The sequence below is a fragment of the Lissotriton helveticus genome, chromosome 8, assembly GCF_964261635.1.
Source record: "Lissotriton helveticus chromosome 8, aLisHel1.1, whole genome shotgun sequence".
Classification (NCBI taxonomy): Eukaryota; Metazoa; Chordata; class Amphibia; order Caudata; family Salamandridae; genus Lissotriton; species Lissotriton helveticus.
This window is the reverse complement of record NC_136069.1, coordinates 51,294,537-51,299,536: the sequence shown is the minus strand read 5'-3', so window position 1 is coordinate 51,299,536 and position 5,000 is coordinate 51,294,537. Positions and strand designations below refer to the sequence as shown.

At 39.8% G+C, this 5,000-nt stretch overlaps 2 non-coding genes across 2 annotated transcripts in view; both read right to left on the bottom strand.

Moving 5' to 3' along the window:
* Positions 1-10, bottom strand: part of TRNAF-AAA (transfer RNA phenylalanine (anticodon AAA)) — a 73-nt gene extending 63 nt beyond the window's left edge. The window contains exon 1 of the tRNA in view: positions 1-10. This exon is cut by the window's left edge and continues 63 nt beyond it. This is a non-coding gene — a tRNA (tRNA-Phe).
* A 1,675-nt stretch (positions 11-1,685) lies between these two features.
* On the bottom strand, positions 1,686-1,758 carry TRNAF-GAA (transfer RNA phenylalanine (anticodon GAA)). Its single transcript has one exon. It is a non-coding gene; the product is annotated as a tRNA-Phe (tRNA).
* Positions 1,759-5,000: the final 3,242 nt, after the last annotated feature.

Genomic DNA, 5,000 nt, shown 5'->3' with positions numbered 1-5,000 from the left:
CTATTTCGGCCTACTGCTAGCTGTGGTCTTCATACTTTGATTTGAACCATTCAATAAACTAGATGCATGACCTGGATATTTACCCTTATATGTTAGAGATATGTTTTAAGGAGTCCTGTATCATTCAGCAGTTAACTTGTGCAATGGGTAAATAGCGTTTTGGGATCCGGGTTAGGTAGCGTTTTTTTAACTCGGAATGGACTAGCACTATATTACCCAGACGTATGTGGCCTGAGTAGGTAAGCAACGTCATCTGACTACTGACATCTGTGTTCAAGGGGAAGTTGAAGGTAATGCAGACAAGAGTTTACATTACAAAAAAGCATGAAATGGGAAACATTCATAGGCTAACCTGAAGGCAAGAAATGTGGAAGCAAGTTTAGAAGGAGGACACAAAGCAAAGTCTATGTTAAATTGCTTGTGTTGTATATCAGTTGGAAAGAATTTGATGAATAGAGAAAAAAGTACTACAGCTGATTCCAAGACCTATTTTGTTAGAAGCAAGGAACCTCTCAACTGTGCCGAAACCCGGGATTGAACCAGGGACCTTTAGATCTTCAGTCTAACGCTCTCCCAAATGAGCTATTTCGGCCTACTGCTAGCTGTGGTCTTCCTACTTTGATTTGAACCATTCAACAAACAAGATGCATGACCTGGATATTTACCCTTATATGTTAGAGATATGTTTTAAGGAGTCCTGTATCATTCAGCAGTTAACTTGTGCAATGGGTAAATAGCGTTTTTGGGATCTGGGTTAGGTAGCGTTTTTTTAACTCTGAATGGACTAGCACTATATTACCCAGACGTATTTGGCCTGAGTAGGTAAGCAATGTCATCTGACTACTGACATCTGTGTTCAAGGGGAAGTTAAAGGTAAGGCAGACAAGAGGTTACTTTACAAAAAAGCATGAAATGGGAAACATTCATAGTCTAACCTGAAGGCAAGAAATGTGGAAGCAAGTTTAGAATGAGGACAGAAAGCAAAGTCTATGTTAAATTACTTGTGTTGTATATCAGTTGGAAAAAATTTGATGAATAGAGAAAAAAGTACTGCAGCTGATTCCAAGACCTCTTTTGTCAGAAGCAAGGAACCTCTCAACTGTGCCGAAACCCGGGATTGAACTAGGCACCTTCAGATCTTCAGTCTAATGCTCTCCCAAATGAGCTATTTCGGCCTGCTGCTATCTGTGGTCTTCATACTTTGATTTGAACCATTCAATAAACTAGATGCATGACCTGGATATTTACCCTTATATGTTAGAGATATGTTTTAAGGAGTCCTGTATCATTCAGCAGTTAACTTGTGCAATGGGTAAATAGCGTTTTTGGGATCCGGGTTAGGTAGCGTTTTTTTAACTCGGAATGGACTAGCACTATATTACCCAGACGTATGTGGCCTGAGTAGGTAAGCAACGTCATCTGACTACTGACATCTGTGTTCAAGGGGAAGTTGAAGGTAATGCAGACAAGAGTTTACATTACAAAAAAGCATGAAATGGGAAACATTCATAGTCTAACCTGAAGGCAAGAAATGTGGAAGCAAGTTTAGAAGGAGGACACAAAGCAAAGTCTATGTTAAATTGCTTGTGTTGTATATCAGTTGGAAAGAATTTGATGAATAGAGAAAAAAGTACTACAGCTGATTCCAAGACCTATTTTGTTAGAAGCAAGGAACCTCTCAACTGTGCCGAAACCCGGGATTGAACCAGGGACCTTTAGATCTTCAGTCTAACGCCCTCCCAACTGAGCTATTTCGGCCTACTGCTAGCTGTGGTCTTCATACTTTGATTTGAACCATTCAACAAACAAGATGCATGACCTGGATATTTACCCTTATATGTTAGAGATATGTTTTAAGGAGTCCTGTATCATTCAGCAGTTAACTTGTGCAATGGGTAAATAGCGTTTTTGGGATCCGGGTTAGGTAGCGTTTTTTTAACTCTGAATGGACTAGCACTATATTACCCAGACGTATTTGGCCTGAGTAGGTAAGCAATGTCATCTGACTACTGACATCTGTGTTCAAGGGGAAGTTGAAGGTAAGGCAGACAAGAGGTTACTTTACAAAAAAGCATGAAATGGGAAACATTCATAGTCTAACCTGAAGGCAAGAAATGTGGAAGCAAGTTTAGAATGAGGACAGAAAGCAAAGTCTACGTTAAATTACTTGTGTTGTATATCAGTTGGAAAAAATTTGAAGAATGGAGAAAAAAGTACTGCAGCTGATTCCAAGACCTCTTTTGTCAGAAGCAAGGAACCTCTCAACTGTGCCGAAACCCGGGATTGAACCAGGCCCCTTCAGATCTTCAGTCTAATGCTCTCCCAAATGAGCTATTTCGGCCTGCTGCTATCTGCGGTCTTCATACTTTGATTTGAACCATTCAATAAACTAGATGCATGACCTGGATATTTACCCTTATATGTTAGAGATATGTTTTAAGGAGTCCTGTATCATTCAGCAGTTAACTTGTGCAATGGGTAAATAGCGTTTTTGGGATCCGGGTTAGGTAGCGTTTTTTTAACTCGGAATGGACTAGCACTATATTACCCAGACGTATGTGGCCTGAGTAGGTAAGCAACGTCATCTGACTACTGACATCTGTGTTCAAGGGGAAGTTGAAGGTAATGCAGACAAGAGTTTACATTACAAAAAAGCATGAAATGGGAAACATTCATAGTCTAACCTGAAGGCAAGAAATGTGGAAGCAAGTTTAGAAGGAGGACACAAAGCAAAGTCTATGTTAAATTGCTTGTGTTGTATATCAGTTGGAAAGAATTTGATGAATAGAGAAAAAAGTACTACAGCTGATTCCAAGACCTATTTTGTTAGAAGCAAGGAACCTCTCAACTGTGCCGAAATCCGGGATTGAACCAGGGACCAATAGATCTTCAGTCTAACGCTCTCCCAACTGAGCTATTTCGGCCTACTGCTAGCTGTGGTCTTCATACTTTGATTTGAACCATTCAACAAACAAGATGCATGACCTGGATATTTACCCTTATATGTTAGAGATATGTTTTAAGGAGTCCTGTATCATTCAGCAGTTAACTTGTGCAATGGGTAAATAGCGTTTTTGGGATCCGGGTTAGGTAGCGTTTTTTTAACTCTGAATGGACTAGCACTATATTACCCAGACGTATTTGGCCTGAGTAGGTAAGCAATGTCATCTGACTACTGACATCTGTGTTCAAGGGGAAGTTGAAGGTGAGGCAGACAAGAGGTTACTTTACAAAAAAGCATGAAATGGGAAACATTCATAGTCTAACCTGAAGGCAAAAATTGTGGAAGCAAGTTTAGAATGAGGACAGAAAGCAAAGTCTATGTTAAATTACTTGTGTTATATATCAGTTGGAAAAAATTTGATGAATAGAGAAAAAAGTACTGCAGCAGATTCCAAGACCTCTGTTGTCAGAAACAAGCAACCTCTCAACTGTGCCGAAACCCGGGATTGAACCATGGACCTTCAGATGTTCAGTCTAACGCTCTCCCAACTGAGCTATTTCGGCCTGCTGCTAGCTGAGGTCTTCATACTTTGATTTGAACCATTCAACAAACTAGATGCATGACCTGGATATTTACCCTTATATGTTAGAGATATGTTTTAAGGAGTCCTTTATCATTCAGCAGTTAACTTGTGCAATGGGTAAATAGCGTTTTTGTGATCCGGGTTAGGTAGCGTTTTTTTAACTCTGAATGGACAAGCACTATATTACCCAGACGTATGTGGCCTGAGTAGGTAAGCAACGTCATCTGACCACTGACATCTGTGTTCAAGGGGAAGTTGAAGGTATTGCAGACAAGAGTTTACATTACAAAAAAGCCTGAAATGGGAAACATTCATAGTCTAACCTGAAGGCAAGAAATGTGGAAGCAAGTTTAGAAGGAGGACACAAAGCAAAGTCTATGTTAAATTGCTTGTGTTGTATATCAGTTGGAAAGAATTTGATGAATAGAGAAAAAAGTACTACAGCTGATTCCAAGACCTATTTTGTTAGAAGAAAGGAACCTCTCAACTGTGCCGAAACACGGGATTGAACCAGGGACCTTTAGATCTTCAGTCTAACGCTCTCCCAACTGAGCTATTTCGGCCTGCTGCTAGCTGTGGTCTTCATACTTTGATTTGAACCATTCAACAAACAAGATGCATGACTTGGATATTTACCCTTATATGTTAGAGATATGTTTTAAGGAGTCCTGTATCATTCAGCATTTAACTTGTGCAATGGGTAAATAGAGTTTTGGGATCCGGGTTAGGTAGCGTTTTTTTTAACTCTGAATGGACTAGCACTATATTACCCAGACGTATTTGGCCTGAGTAGGTAAGCAATGTCATCTGACTACTGACATCTGTGTTCAAGGGAAAGTTGAAGGTAAGGCAGACAAGAGGTTACTTTACAAAAAAGCATGAAATGGGAAACATTCATAGTCTAACCTGAAGGCAAGAAATGTGGAAGCAAGTTTAGAATGAGGACAGAAAGCAAAGTTTATGTTAAATTACTTGTGTTGTATATCAGTTGGAAAAAATTTGAAGAATAGAGAAAAAAGTACTGCAGCTGATTCCAAGACCTCTTTTGTCAGAAGCAAGGAACCTCTCAACTGTGCCGAAACCCAGGATTGAACCAGGCACCTTCAGATCTTCAGTCTAATGCTCTCCCAAATGAGCTATTTCGGCCTGCTGCTATCTGTGGTCTTCATACTTTGATTTGAACCATTCAATAAACTAGATGCATGACCTGGATATTTACCCTTATATGTTAGAGATATGTTTTAAGGAGTCCTGTATCATTCAGCAGTTAACTTGTGCAATGGGTAAATAGCGTTTTTGGGATCCGGGTTAGGTAGCGTTTTTTTAACTCGGAATGGACTAGCACTATATTACCCAGACGTATGTGGCCTGAGTAGGTAAGCAACGTCATCTGACTACTTACATCTGTGTTCAAGGGGAAGTTGAAGGTAATGCAGACAAGAGTTTACATTACAAAAAAGCATGAAATGGGAA